At 43.0% G+C, this 16,924-nt stretch overlaps 1 protein-coding gene across 5 annotated transcripts in view; it reads right to left on the minus strand.

Annotated features, from left to right (window-relative positions):
- The window catches only part of ADAM23 (ADAM metallopeptidase domain 23), a 742,840-nt gene that overhangs the window by 227,956 nt on the left and 497,960 nt on the right, over positions 1-16,924 (minus strand). The window lies entirely within an intron of this gene.

Below are 16,924 nucleotides of genomic sequence, written 5' to 3' on the forward strand. Positions count from 1 at the left end.
GTGCTTCAAAGCGCTTCAAGGTGGGATGGGAACAAGGTAATACAGTCGTCATTCTTAGGCCTTGAAGATTCTGCATGATCTAACAACAATAGCTAGCATACTAGGCCAGAGGCATATCTACTAGTGAAGTGCTTGACACAAAATGAGGGGAGAAGTGGGGGAGGCGGAGAGGGAGAGGAATATACAGATAAATAAACTACAGTACTGGCCTGGCAACATTTCAGATTGCTTCCTCGTTGGTCATCGAGTGCGCCTATGCATGAGTATGTCAAGCACGACCAAGGTGAGGGGGGGCAGAGGGAGGACTGAACAGACAGACATGCAAGACCTAGACATTCAGGTCAAGGTCATGCAAGTGCGCAGAACTGGAAGTGCGAGGGGGGGCAAGTAATTAGGGCACTATTGCACTGTCGCTCTTCCTCATCACAGTCCTTCTCGATAAGGATGCAGCAGTGAGATGGTGGCCCAGGACATGGCTCTCCACTGTTAGGCAGGGGGTGCAGGAGGCTTAGATGGCTCATCCCCTTTAAACCTACACCAGTGGAGGTCCGTACTAATAGACTTTCAAGAGCACTCGAGTGAACCACCGTTTTATCACCAGCCTGAGTCTCCGGAACAATCTCTGCTGACCAGTTGTTTATTACTCTGATTGCAGCAAATCTGAAGAGAGTGCCTGGACTGGTAGGAAGTCCCCATGTATATAATAGCATACCACGCAATGGGGTGTGAACGCATTGGGGGACAGAGCAACACGAATTCTATATCCCTTGTTTTCTTTGGTTTGGGGGTGCACGAAAGGCGTATTTGTCCTGGGCCCCAAGATTCCATTGGATGGCCCTGAATGGATGAATGGCTTATTGACCTACCTTACCTGCTCTCCGTGTGCAGGTTTCAAGAGCTATTCATAATACATAATTTGAAACAGTCCCCCCCCCCAGTCAAATCTTGGCTAGAAAAGCCTGGTCCATCACCATTCAGACTGCTTTAGCCACTACAATCAACTCTCTCCAAGACAAAATTGTACTAAAATTGTACTAAAATTGTACTAAAAAGAAAGCTACTGGAAAAGAAAGCTACTGGATAACAATGCCAACATCAACCCCATTGTCCCATTGGCAACATAAGCCTTAATATCCCAATTTGACTTTGCTATAGTCATCCAGGACCAAGTATCCAATACGAAAGCTTCACTCAAACAGTCATATTGTAAAGGTGATAGCTTTCCTGTCAAATTAGTTAAAGTGTACTCCCCTACTCTAATTCCCATTATCACCAGCTTCATTAATGCCTCTTTCAGCACCAACTTGGTCCCTTCAGACATTAAAGAAGCCTGGGTAACGCCACTACTAAAGAAACCCTCCCTAGACCCCACCATCCCCATTAGCTTCAGACCCGTCATAAGAGTTCCCTACCTCCTTAAAATAATTGATAAAATAGCTTACAACCAAGTACAATCCCACCTCGAAAACAACCATCTATTAGGTGAAAGACAATCCTGATTCCAGCCTAAACATAGTACTGAGACAGCACTTCTTGATTTAAAAAATCAGATGGACGCTTTCAGAGACAAAGGTAAACTCTGCATCCTGTTATTACTTGACCTGTCTGCAGCATAGGTCTTAGTGGACCACGATAAAGGATGCTTAGCCCTTTCCAAAAACGTTCACTTCTCACAAAATGCAACCGCCTGGATCAAATCTTTCTTATCAGAACGAACTTCCAGAGTAGCTATAGGTGAGGAGGCAGCTGATCCTATACATGTCCCCCTGGGCATACCACAAGGATCCTGCCTCTCCCCTACATTATACAATGCCTATACTGAGCTTCTGTTTGCAGCATTAGATGCCATGGGAGTAATATACACCAACTTTGTAGATGATATGCAGATACATATCCCAATCACAGGAAACAAAGATCATGATACCAGCACGATAAACAAAATATATTCCCTCATCCAGAACTGGATTGCAACTAATAGCCTTTGACTGAATGGCGAAAAGACGGAGATCCTTAAAGTTGGATCACTAGCTCAACTAAAAAAATTGCCTCAGGATTACACCTCTGTTGATATAGATGGCACTCCTATCTCCATCTCCAACCAAGTAAAACCCTTAGGAGTATATCTTGACTCTAGCCTCACCATGAGCAAACACATCAATTCGCTCGCTTCCACCAGAGCCTACACAGCCAAACTCTACTCTCTCAGTCATCAATTCCTCTCTACACAGAATTGTATCACACTCGCCAGAGCACTCATCCTGTCTAAGTTAGACTATTGTGATATACTCTTGCTAGGTACTACTAATAAAAAGCGATCCAAACTACAATTACTTCAAAACAAAGCACTGAGAGTAGCCCTAGGCATAAACAAAAGAGACCATGGGCCTCATTACGACCCAGGCAGAATGGGTTTAACAGCGCCGGTAAAGCTGCCGGTGCCGTTAAACCCATTCCGCCCTATTATGAGGTCCCCTTTCAGGACCCGCTCTAGACGTCTGGTCAGACCAGACATCCTTTGCGGGTCCCGCGAGGGGACCAGGGAGTTAACAACGGGCTTGTTATTAACAGGCCCATTGTTAGCTCCCTCCCCATTCCAATTGAGCGCTATGGGGGCTCAAATGGGAATGGGGATGGGTACATTGAATGAGGAATTACTGGGTCCTCCAAGGTTGGAATGGTCCGGTAATTCCTTATTCAAGAAACCCGGACCCGAGTTTGGAGGCAGCCATGCCCTTACTAAGGGCATGGCTGCCTCCAATCTCGTAATGAGGCCCCATATCTCACAAGTCAGGAAAAAAAGTTCACTGGCTCCCAATCCAAGCAAGAATCCTGCACAAACCTCTCACTACCACTCATAAATGCATTACCCAAAATGCCCCCACCTACCTCAACAAATGCCTCTTTAGTAAAACCCCTACCAGATTCCTCAGATCTAACACTAGCACTCCGCTACTCACTCCCCGTTTCAAGAATAAGAGAACCGGTGAAGCCAACTTCACAGTCGCTGCCCCCAGACTATGGAATTCTCTCCCATCAAACATCAGCAATGAAACCTCCCACACCCAATTTAAGAAACTGCTAAAAACCTGGATATTCAACAAATTCGATCTCCGATGCTGGGCCGATACATATAGTCAGGACTGTTTTTCTCCACTGTATAAACTCCTATCTCTTCAATTGTAACCTGTCGATTTATGCTTCTACATAGTGTGCCCATTTACGTTCTGCCAATTTGACTTGTTTCCCCCGTCGCTTGTCTTCTATTGTTATAAGTATGCTTCTATCTCTTTGTAACCAGCAAGTAACCTGTAACCTATGAGGTGATACCTCCGGGTTTTGGGCAAATTAACAAACACAGTAAATAAATAAAAATAGGGTACATGCACCCTTTCATCCATCCCTTTCACAGTGGTTAAAGGGGTAATAGCAACACATTGCATTTGCTGTGCTAGGATCGCATGGCTTTGCGGTACAACTACTATATACAAAAAAATAATGATGATGCTATTATTGCTGCGGGAGACACTCAATCCTTTTCCCACTGCTCATCGCCCATATATTCATAGTTATTTAGGGACGTGGGTATCTCTTCCCATGGATGCTGTGGGGATGGGGACGTGTGCACCATTTTGTTTCTGTTACAATATTGATGAATAGAGCATGGAGCTGGAGGTCTAAAATGGTTTAACATTTTTTATTAAGAGGTGGTCGTGAAGAAACTTAACACTAACACAAAGCAAGCGAGCAAAACGCAGTGTGGTTCTCCAGCAGCACTGCAGAAATGTACTGAAAGGGAATGCTGCCATCTCCTGGCTATCATGTGAGATGACAGACTGAGACAACTCAAGCAACAAAAGCCTTGCAGCCGAGACATGAAATGTACATCAATTATGAAATACGGTACATTCATTAAATGCCCAAGGACAAACACTGTATTCAGAAAGGGGGCACACGTCGAGGATATAGCAAGCACCGTGCACTTTGGCATTTTTATTATTCTTTGCATGAAGTTATGTTATCTTTGTATGAAGTAATACATTCATGGCTGAAGTCAATACTAATATAGCCTTGTTTGGTGTATATGTGGCTTACTTTTTTATTAAATTTATTTAAAGTGCATTTTGGTTAATTAAAACCTTATACACTACAAGAATATTATATCAGCAAAACAATTACATATTAATCATAAAAGAAACCATTTAGCAAACATATTAGTCAAATATTATTTCCAATCTAAAAACATATCAAAGATAGGAAAAGAAAGTAACACATATTTAAAAGACAATTACAAATAGTTTACTAACAAATTGCTCGCTTCCAAATATAAAAGGCTGCCCCAGTAAAAACCTTAATCTCTCCGTCATAAATAACTGACCAAAATTGGTCAGATTCAATCATTGTTTACTGTGCCTGTGGATTATGGTACGTTTTAACAATGTCAACAGTAGTACAATGGAAGACCATTCATTGATAATGAGGAATCGTGTGTGTTTGCCTAGAGGTACACACAAGGAATTGCGCTCACTGGTGTTCACAACTTTCCCATGCCTTCCTATCCCCAGGTGTCCAGTGCCTATTATTGCAGGTGGCATCACGCATAGGAGGCCCACCCCTGCAGCCCTGAGGGGACTGCCATGGTACAGTCAGTATCCGCTGGCATGAGCATGTTCTCCTCAATGAAGCACTTATGTCACAGAGATGGGGCGTGTCCAGCACGCATGCTGCCTCGGGTGCAATATCGCCCTACCATGTCGTCCCGTGATTCTCCAGCTGCCGCCCTCCGTGCCGCAAATGCATCATTTGGGCCAGGTGGCTGTAGCCGCAGATCAGGTTAGCCCCTGGTATGCAAGCCACGCCTGTGCGATGTGTTCTGTTATGTTGCATAAAGTCAGGGAATGGTCAAGGTGCCTGAAGAATGATTTGGGTATGCCACATGTTTGCTCAATGGGATTTCTGGTATGGATGTGTGCTGCACTCAACATTTGCTGGCCTCTGGTCACTGGGTTCTTGAAAGGGGTGAGAAAGTGTGTTCTTGGGGACTACCCACTGTCACCTGTGGATGGGAGAGGCATCATGTGATGTGCATTATCTACTGTCCAGATTAGGTGGTTGTGTGTCAGGAATTATCAAACAACCTTATCACCTCATGGCCGTGTTCGAAATGATGTGCTATTACAGAGTTGCAAGATATGTTGGGTTGATGTGTTCATCATTCAATCATGCAAGTTTGCATTGGCAATCAACATGATGTGGGGCATTGGCAATCAAGATGCATCACACAACATCTATGCATTCAAAGAATGCCACAGTACCCTGTTCATGTACAGGTGTCCAGTAGCTACTGTGGGTGTGAAGGCCTCATGGGTACAATCAACTGAGATACGCACCCATGGGAACCCAGCGGTCATACAAGTACCTCACAATTCCTGCCCTCCTGTGTGTATCAAGGGGCAGGGATATGTGTTGCATGGCAGCTGAAATGATCACACTGAGGACATGCTGTACAGCCCTGGATTGTGAAATTCGGGATATCCTGGTTATGAATCCACTGGTCCTCTGAAAGGAAGGGTTGTAAGCCTGTGACGGAAACGTTCGAGGGAGAAAAGACCGAAGATTTTTTTTCCGAAATAATCTTCAGTCTTTTCTCCCCTGAACATTACCAACTTGGCACCCCTGCCCCCACTTCCACCGCAACCCACACCCTCAGCCCCCTACTTACCTTGCGGCGGCACACTTCGCTGTGTGCCGCCGACTTGCTGTGTCCCTGCAACGCCTCTTCCCTTTCACTTCTGTGATCGGGAACTGGTGCCTCAGGGTCCTTTCATTTACCCCCAGAACCCCGACACTATAGTGAGCAAGAGTGCGTAGTACACCCTGCATCCCCTGCCACCAAATGGGGGGTTTGGTCAAACTTTACAGTATTTTCGAACGGACGAAATTTGTCCAAATATCCCATTCGGTCTTTTATTCTCAGTCTTTTTGGATGATTCTGAAAGGAACACATGGAAAGTAGCTTAACTAGTGATGGTAATACATGTTCTTACAGTCTCGGCGAGATTAGGCCTCCTTCCACTGTTTCAGCATTTCCAACATCACATGTTGTGGCAGTCGGTACTTCAGGGTGTCCTCTTCATCTATCAACTGGAATGAGCTAATCCTCCTCCTATTCATGCATGACCTCATCATCATCCTCCTCATCAGATGTCCTTGTAGCATCTTGGCCAGCGGATCCACCATTTCTGAGAATGTTACTGCGTGGACATGCTGAACCTTTATACGTGCTCCTTCAGACTATGGCTTTACCTGAGAACAGAGATGCTCTCTGCACTTAGCAGTGACTGTTGGGCCGGCGGTCCCTTTAAACCCATCTCCTCCCGAAGTCTACCCACTTCGTCTATATAAAGACCAGGAATCACTGAAGCAGAGTTTCTGCAACTATTGCTTTACCTGAGAAAGCAGAAGCTGTCTGCATTTAGTGGTGAATGTTGTGCTTGCAAGCCCTTTACGTGCTCTCCTCGCCATGTCCATACACTTCACCTATAGAAAGCACAGGACTTGCTGAAGAGGACTTCTGAGACTATTTCTTTAGCTGAGAATGTGGATGTTCTCTGCACTTAGACATGGCTGTTGAGCAGATGAGCTCTGTCCGTATAATTTATGAAAGCTACTTACTATGAACACCCATGCCGGGCATGGCTGCCAATCAGGTTGCTTGGAATGCATTCTGAACCTCACAGTATAAGCCTGAATTCTGAGCAAGGTCAGAGCTGCCAGCGGCCGCTTTACCACTTTCCCTCCCCCTCCCTGCCATCACTACTTCTCTCCTCTACTCACCCAACCCCTTCCCACAACACTTGCATAAAGAGGTTGTGGCACCGCAGCACCACAGTGCCGCTCCTCTCAAGATTGTGGAGCTACCATTGAAATGGAAGAGGGGCTCTGATTGAACCTCACTTTTATTTCCATTGCAGCCATGTTAGAAATACATGCCTACTAGCAACCCGGAATGTAAACCTGGGGTGCTAATAGCCATAATAATGAGTTCCTCAGGCCATACCGAGTAGTAACATCACAGGGCTATCTTTAAAGACCAGAACAAAGGGCGTTACCACCCGGTATGGCCCGGGTAACTCGTCATTATGGAGATAAGAAAGTTAAGCATACTAACACTCTACAGTTTGGTCAAGAATTGTTTTTCTAAAATAACCACGATCATGACACTTCCCCGGTAAGTAATTGGGATGCACACAAGGTGGCCTTGAGGGGTTATATTATTTCCCATGTAAGAAAAAAAAAAAAGAAAAGAGGTTTAGATTCTCTATACTAACAACTCTAACAACTCTCTAACTATGAGAATACATATTATCAAAACGCTAAACAGCAATTGTTTCTCACTGTCCTATTTGTATGCACTCAAATCAACAAAAAATTAACTGAAGAAGCTTCTGGAGTAATTGTAAAATACAAATCTAAAATATACCAAACCTCCAAAAAACCAAACAGAGCACATGCTTCCTACTTAAAAATTAAAAAAGATAAAGTGGCTATATCTCAAATAATCAGGTCATTATGGTATCAGATGATGAAGCAACACTTAATACCTTCAAAAATGTCTATGAAAAACTGTATTCCTCTGAACAAGACTGTTCTTCAATTCCTTCTTCGAAAATATAGGCAGTGACTCTTACCCGCATTCATGAGTGGCTTATATGATCAGATTAATATACACAACATCTCTAAAGCCATCAACGACTTATGAAAAGGAAAAGCCCCTGGACCTGACGGACTGCCCATAGAATTATTTAGTCACTTTACCACTAAACCTGGCCCCAAGTTGTAACCACTATTCTCATATTTATCTAATATGGGCAGATCATCTGGCACTCTCGCTGAGGCCTTTCTAAATCTCTTTCCCAAGATGGGCAAGGATTGTGAACATCCCAAGAATTATAGACCCATATGCCTCATTAACGTTAGCTGTCAAATGTCCCGGCAGCATAGTTCAGGGGCAACGTGCTCGCCTTCGAAACAAGACGACACGAAGCAACACAGGTTCGATCTCTGCGCTTAGAAACCTCTGGGTATTAAGCGCATTATAAATACGCAACAAAGACATATTCCCGTAACAACGCCTTGATGCCCACGGCCTGTGTGAGCGCTTTAAAAATGGAAATAAATAAATATGCAAACAGAATTGAATCTTTTCTCCCAAAAATGTTGAATCGTGATAAAGTAGGATTTGTTAAAGGAAGAAACAGTTAATCTAATACAAGATTACTGTTTGACATTATGCATATCGTTAACAGAGATTAAAAAAAAAGGATATGGATGGTCTTGCTGCAATCGCTCTTGATGCAGAAATGGCTCTTGACAGGGTTGAATGGAAGTACCTATTCCAAGAATTATGGTGGCATGGTTGTGGAGAAGGTTGTATATCTTTAGTTAAACCACTTTATTAAGACCCTAGAACATATATTTCCATAAATGGTCAATCCTCATTTGTCTCACTTAAAAGGGGGACAAGACAAGGCTGCCCTGCATCTCTTATTTTATATGCTTTATCCCTGAAACCCCTATTGGAGTATATGAGGAAAGATGTGTTGATTCCAGGGATTAAGGGTTGGAGACATGAAGTCAAACGTGCAGCCTATGCTGATAATGTACTTCTATTTTTTTTTGCAAAACATTTAACTCATTCCTCCCAAACATATTGCATACATTAGATCTCGTTTCCTCAGTATCTGGATACAGATTAAATACAGACAAATCAGAAGTATTACCTCTTAACTCATGCTGCTTAAAACATGAACTTGCTGCACATGGTCTTAAATGGTGTCAAACTCGATTAAATAGCTTGGTGTGAATATTTCATCATCAGTCACTAACACAATTAAACTTAACTTTGATGCCTTACTCAGGAGGCTTAGAAGCTTAGTTACAGTTTCGTCTTCACTGTATCTATTTCGGTGGTGACATCTGGAAGCCATGAAAATAATTTCACCAATAATCTTATATTTTTTGCAGATGCTACTCGTCCCCTTACCTGCTTCAATTTTCAAATTCATTAATTCGATTCTTTAGAACTTACCGTGGGGCAACGGGAAATGTAAAGGAATTGCTCTTAGTAAGTTGAAAACCCCACTTGAGAACAGTGGGGTTAGCTTTCCGAACGTCATGCTATCCTAAGGCTTTCATTTTGAAACACGCTCAAGTCTGGTTCTCAATGGAGGGCACTCAGGACTTTCCTACTCGGCCTGTAGTAGAAAATGAGATGGCCTATCCATTTACTACCAATGAATTATTCTACATATTTGGTACAAACATCTCCAGAATGTTCTGCCCTATCAAGGGGACTTCCTCTAAGCTTAAAGAATGTTTATTTTCTAATGTAATCCAAATAATAAGCTGATTAAAATTACATCAATTTCTGCAAAGAAACCCCTGCTAAAAGAACTGTGCATGTGCAATGCACAAAATCCTAATACAACACATAAGAAGACATTAAATATAAGGATACTGCTAGCTGTGGTCAGTACTAAGTCAATAAATGATACCAGGCCCACTAACATAGGCTTGCCGGTTTCTCAGACTGGTCCTACACAGACAATAAGAACAGGTGTGGCTGACAGGGGCATGGATAACAGGCAGCATAACAACAATGGAGAATCATTGATGTTGTATGATGACTTGTTGCTCTCTGACACTGTTCCACCTCATAATGTAGAACAAGATAATGCTAATGTCTTTAAAAACACGTTAAAACAAATTGGAAAGTAGGAATAATACTAATGTTGATGATCCTTGTAGGGCATTATATGACCTGACGGTGCACAGGAACGGTCACTTAGGGTGCAAAGCCTGTTCTGTTGTCCACAGGAACTTATTTTAAACAGCCTCCCTGCCTCCCTGAAACTTGAGGAGAACCATCTCTGGTTCCGGAAGCACCTCAAAACCTTTCTCTTTGCTTCTGCCTTTTCTCCTCCTCTCCCCTGCTGTCGTCCTGGCGGAATCTGGATCTGCATTGGTTACCTGGCCACCCTCTGATCTCGGGCCCAGGTCCCTCCCCCGCCAGCCACACACCCTGCACTGCCTTCCTGACAACCACCGCACATGGGGACTGTTTCTGTATCCCTACAGTCCAACTACCAGCACATGACACCTGATGTCTGCACTTACTTTTGCACTTGCCACCTGCTGGCCGTTACTTTTACTTATTGTTATTGCTCTACACCCACGTACTGCACTGTCCCTTCCCCCTCCCCCCAGATTCTCTCCTTCCCCCTTTCCATGCACTTGTGCGATCTGAATGACACCTGGCCTAGTAGGATGTTGTCTGTCCTCCCTCTGTTCCTCCTCCCTTGCCTCATTGTGCCTTGAAACACTTGTGTATAGGCGCGTTATAAATGCCATAACTTATCATATCAAGCATATTGCAGCTTCTACGCGTCATTCCTCAGTTATGATTAATATGTTTTGATGATATTGCTATCGTAGAAAATTGCACTGTGGGGTAATGAGCCGGTCTATAATTTACTTTAAAGCTGATGGTTGGGTATATATTTCCTTACTTTGATTCTGTGATTCCTTATTCAAACTGGGATATGACTGCCATATAGTGGGTGCTGATTGAAACCATGAAGCTACAGTTCCATTTTGTTAATGTTAATGTTAATGATAAAGGACATTTGTACCGCGCACTATCACCACCAGGGAGGTCCCCTGGTGCTCTGGCGGCTCTGAAAGAGGGAGGGAGGGTGAGTTAGTGGGAGGAGGCTGGAAAAGTGCAAGAGTGCAGTGATATGCTGTTGGCAGCCTCAGCCCGGTGGGTCCGTCGGCTGGGCCTGGGGTGTTTGTGGCCAGTAGTCGTTGTGTACTGTTGTGCGAGTCTATGTGTGTTTTCTTTGTTTTGTTGTTGCAGTGTAGTGAAGTTTGTGCGGTTTGTTGTGCTGGAGGTTTGTGGTTGTGTTTGGTTTGGAGTTTGAGAGGTGTATGCAGAGGAGGAAATTGTTAGTGGTATTGGTTAGTTGGCATCTCTATCCTGAATTGAGGAGTTGGGCTTGCGTAATCTCACCCGATGGGGTGCTTGGGCACCCTGTGCCTCTGGAAGGTCTGTGCCCGTTTTGCATTCGAGGCCCCTTTAACATCGCGCTGCCTCCTCTGCCCGCCCTTCCAACAACCCTGCATGTTCCTCACTCCCACTTATATGGCTAGTGCACCTGCCACTGTCCACACCTCAGTTTTCAGTAGATGACTCCAGAGGTTAAATGCCTACTGCACGGCTGACGAAGGGAATGCTGATGGCTTATCTGACAAGAGAATGCACGGTACCTGGCTTGTAACAAAGAATGTGGGCAGGTAAAATAACATCTAGCTATGGCTGTGACTGGCCGCCCACCACATTGGAGCCCATACTGTTAACGAGACCATATCCCTGACCGTCTTGTGAGTCTGCTCACATGGAATACCGTGGGCACACTCACTTATGGCCAAGGAAGGGTCACACGATTCTTGGAGCCACTAGTCATATTTGCCCTTGTGTAAACTTGATTGACTGAGAAAATTCCACATGATGGCTGGACAGGTCTTAGCTGTGAAATGTCACAACAGTAGGCCAATAGAGGGTTTCATAATTAGCTTTAAAAATCAATATATTATCAAACATTTGAATTTGGTTAACCATAGTACCTGTATCCTTTGTCGGTCTAGTTACACATGTTGAATTACCTTGAGCGCATGCTCAGTTATTGATTGTAAATACATACAATCCTGAAGGGACTAAACAATGACTGGAATTATAAAGGAGCTTGATGAATTGTTGAACTCAGTGATACATATTAGACCTTTTACTAAAGATATCATATCAGACGATTATAATGCTAAAGGTTCTGCTATGAATCTTACAGATCACAAATGCGACAACATGAGCCAGGTTTGGGAGATACGCGATTCGGGTGTGATACAGATTGGAGCAGCATGTTCACATCCCATGCTTTGTGTATACTCAATGGATGCGACATACCTGAGTAGTATACTTAGAGTAATGACCGCATGCCTACCATCATTGATAATAGCTTTGCTCTCGGACAAGACTATAAAGATATCGAGTCTATGCATGTGCTTCATTGTGAGGAGAGCGGCCATTTTAGGAATTTGGAATATCAGTGGCATTCCACTGAAACAGGACCAGATTGGCACAAGTCTTGTCAATACTGGACAGAACTGTTATCAGGTGGAATACCGTCAATCTAAATTGCATTCATGTAAACATTGTCCATTTAAAGACTGAAGAGCTTGGTTGGGCTAATCAGATTATACGAAGATGTTGCTATGAAGTTACTATAAGTGACAGGCTAATTGTTTGACAATTACTGGCCACTCCTGCCCACCATCTGCAGACATACTACAGAGAGATCACTGATGCTAAGAGGAAATTGAGAAGGGACCTATTATATTTATTGGGCAGTTATAGGATTAATCAAAATCTGCTTGCAAGCTGTAGAGAACATACATGTTTGTAAAACTTGGTTTCAAACTACATAACAAACAAAATCGTCTATGACCGTGGCAAGCTATAATCAGCCTTATTAAAAAGGACTCCAGACTATAATGGTAAAAAGTGTGTAGTGCTGTGTCCCAATGTTACATTCCTGAACCCTGCAGGAAAGGTTGTGCTAAATGATAAAATGTGTTACAGAAGCAGCTTTTCTCATATTGTTGCCATAATCAAGGCTTTAAAACCCCCTAGGTCTCCTGGCTCTGATGGCCTTTGTTAAACTGTACAGCTGCACGCTTGGGGTACATACAATAGTCTTCCTTCACGGCTATTAGTAACACTGACCTACCGTCTACCACTTGAACGTGTTATCATTATTATTATCATTAATTATTATTATTATTGTTGTTTATACGCACAGTTCCCGTACTGACCCCAAAATGTACAGATTTCTGGCAATGCTTGATGCTCCTACTAAAATCGATGCTCTCGCATTGCGAGCGGTAATAACAGAGTAGGCAGTCCAGTCCCACTTATTAACATCTAATCAAACAGGGTTTAGAAAGGATTTTTTCTGCCCAGTGAACACAGAATAGTGTTGGTTACCCGTCCCACGAGGTATACCGGGGAATAATGGCCCGGCAGCCCGACTCAAAGGCCAGAGCGAAGCAAGTGCATTTAACAAAGGAATGAGACGTTACCCCGGTATAGCCCATGGATCAGGTTATTAACACTATTAGCACCCTGGGTTACCAAAGCGGCAACCAGAGGTTTTAAAAAAAAAAAGTATTTTCATTCAAAGAATGAGACGCATGCGACATCCTGTTCATTGAATGAAAATACTGTGCAAAGATGGCCACCATGGTTGTGGAAGGTGGGGCTCCCTACTGAGTCCCTCTTTCATTTCCATGGCAGCTAGAAAAGCAAGATGTAGAGAAGCTGCTGCAGTGGGGGGCACTGCCGCCACAATTAGGTAATTGGGGCTGGGATTAGTAAAAAAAGAAGGGGAAAGAGTGGGTGAGTGTGGAGAAGGTGGCAGAGCAGGGCGGGGAAGCAGCCACTTGGTTCCATGGAACGTGGGCCTAGATCGGAAGCATAAGCCTGCAAACCAAGGAACCTGATTGGCTGCAGCCCTCACCCTGGGTGCTAATGGACATAATGACACTCACCCTGATTATTGAGCAGGCCAAGATGCGCTTATAATAGGCCTGTACATGCTGCAGAGTTTGACAAAGTTAATTGAGATTTGCTATGTTGAAAATTACAGACCTAGGGAATACCTGGTAGCCTTTTCAAAGATGACTATGGCGTGGCATGAATGCTGCAGTTCACTTGGTCAGTACGGGCTAGCATAGCAACATATGTCATGCTCATGTCAGTCTGAGTCAAGACAGTGTATTAGCCCCTATGCTTTTCATCTTGCACTTGGTAGATATTTCCAAAGTACTGGAGATGCAAGATGTATAGCCATCTCGCCTCTGTACCAGACAGCCGCAGTGGCTCGGATACGCAGACAATAATGTGCCGTTAGACAGCATTCTGGTCGGGCTTCGAAAATCATGAACTGCTCTTTTGCATTATTCAATCTACATAGTATAAGTAAAAATCTAACAAACACTTATATCATGATTTTTAATAAATTGACGAGTGCCAAACACAAAGGGTATTTCTATGGTACTCAAGTGGGGCTGGTGGCAAAGAACACCTATTTGGAGCCTTGTTTTTGGCATTAAGTTAAGATGGAATGGGCATATCTTATAATGCTGATGAATGCTATAAAGGGATTGCACCTAAGCATGGGCTCTCCTAAAACCCCTGACAGAGGTTTATAAGCTTAAACTGTCAGTACGTGTCTTGTCTGGCATTGAGATCTGGAGCTCCAGGCATATTGAAATCTTTAGACAAATTGGAAAGCTAGTGTCTGACGATGCGTTTTGGCATCCCAGAAAGTCTGCATGTTGAACATCTCTGAGTCGAGTGCTGTTTAATGCCAATGGGGACCAAAGCACAGTGCCACATGGGAAATGTTTTACATTTGTGCATTGAGAGCAACGCCTACAACCAGTCCGAATCTTATTAAAGAAATGGTAACTAATAATGACGCAGATGAAGATGACCATGGGTAGATATCACAAACAGTGTGATAATGCAATATCAACATTGAACATAAAGCTTAATGAAAGTGATACAGGCTATACAAAAACTAAGATTGCGTTAAAACTATCTAAAATGAATTACAAACAGAACTTGGTTCATTTGAGTACTAAGTCTTTGGCATCGGGCTATGTATACTGTGTTCCAATGTTAGGACAAATTGCGAAGTACCTTTTTGAATTTCCTTGTATTAGTACCAGGTGTGATAATATGCCCTTGAAATGTAACATTCTACCTACCATGGCCATTCCTGGTGCTTGAGCTAAACAACCCATGATCAAACAGCATATAGAATATGTAGGATTTAATCAGTGATGGGAACAATGAAACATCTATTATTATATTGTAAAGGTTTAACTAGCATGCAATTAAGATACCTGGGGCAGTTTGGTATTATGGATTGTGATTTGTTGGAAGATGTATGGAAGGATCTGATTCTAGAAGAGAATGTGTTCTTAATTATGTCTGGCATTAGAATGTGGTGGGTGATGCTAAATATAATTGATTTTTTACTGATGATGAACATAATATAACTAGTGTGCAGGCCCGAGTACAGAGGCAAAATTGCAGGTTTTCATTGACATGGTAGGACTACTATCAATCATAAGCCTACAACCCCCTCTAGTGGTGACAAAAGGCGAAGCTATGGAAATTGGTATTGTCTCTATGTATCCTAAGACAACAGCTCCCTCTAGCGGTGACAATAGCCAAAGCTACTGCATCAGACAAACATACATCTGGCCTTTTATTATATTTTTAGATTAGATAAATTAGATGTCTCTGTATGTCATTAGGTAGTATTTATTATTTATTTTTATATATTATGATACTTTTTGTATTTTTATGTTTGATGATATTGTGTAAAAGGTTATGTTCAATCATAATATACAAGCCAATGAAAATGTGTATTCTGTGGTTGGAGTGAGAGTGGCCCGGCTCACTTTTTAGGGTGGGCAAATCAGTCTTTTTGGGGCTTTTTCTCTGCTCTATAGTGGGCACAAATGTTGAAGGGCGTCCTTTTGAGCAAATCAATTGCTCCCTTTAGGAACCAGGTATTTGGAGCATTTTGCACACTTTTGGTGGCCACTGCCCACTTGCATGCTTCATTGTTCTTGATTTTCATGCTTTCCACCTGCATTGTTCATCATTTGCACACCTTTTTCTGGGAATAATGCTACTTCTTGTGCATTTGTTGCACTTCTCTGATTTGTGCTCAAATATGTTTTGATATTATTTTTGATATCACACTCTGTCCCTCCCGGAAGACCCGGGAACCTAAAATGTTGCATTCACAGTACATTAACAAAATGTTCACTTTAAGTAATTAGGCCTTCCTTTACTGAATCAATGAATCCAATTTCCTGTCCGATTAGCCTTCGACACTGGGGATGGTGTGCATTGTTTACTGGCCTCTCATCTTGCCCCCTCGGTTGTTTGGTCTTTATTTCAGCCTGGTGATTCCCTTATTGCCCTTGTTTGATTATAGATTTCTCCATCTGTACCAGTAATTGCAACACTGGGTCCCCTGTGGAATAAAAAATTCTAGCGGTTGAGTGATGTGTGATTCTCTTTATGTTTTGTACTTTATGGGGTAATAGCAGTTAGTATTTTTAAATGATCTCCTTCTTCTTGCCTTTGTCGCTGTACAATACCGGACTCGATCAGTCTGCCTGGGCAACAATTGGGAGTCTGCTAATTGTAATCGTCTTCCTGTTAGAGGAAGACACTCTTTTTTTGTCTTGTTTTTTAAATAAGGTTGCCCTGTTTGCCTCCCATGCCACAATTGACCACAGGGATGAGCTCAAGTGAGTCCTGAAATTGAAAGGGGCTAGACAGGCAGCTAGTCCCCTGTCCCTCTTCCACCACATACTGGACAGCTCTTCCACCCACTCTGCCAATATCCAGTGTGGCAGCGCCCCCCTCCCCCCCCCGCATCAGCTTGGGTTGGCGAAGTGCCTGGCCTTAAAATAGTTTTCTTTCGGGTCACTCAGATTCCCTTGGTGCAACAAATCAAACACACAACCAACTAGTTTCGTGAAGGAACACGAACTGAACTGAACTGAGAAATATAATTTTTAAACATGAATGAGTTATTTGTTCTTTCGGTTCAAGGGAAGGTGTGAATACATCTGGAAATGAGCATTGTTAACTTTTAAATGTGATTTCAAAGATAAGTGAAGAATTTATAGTTGTCGACCAGTACTTTATACCTGTGGGAATTAACAATGCTGATCTTGGTGTAGTTTCTTTTGCGCTTTAACACTTCTCTACCTACCT

This window comes from Ambystoma mexicanum, chromosome 9 (genome assembly GCF_040938575.1).
Source record: "Ambystoma mexicanum isolate Mex_15411 chromosome 9, UKY_AmexF1_1, whole genome shotgun sequence".
Lineage (NCBI taxonomy): Eukaryota > Metazoa > Chordata > Amphibia > Caudata > Ambystomatidae > Ambystoma > Ambystoma mexicanum.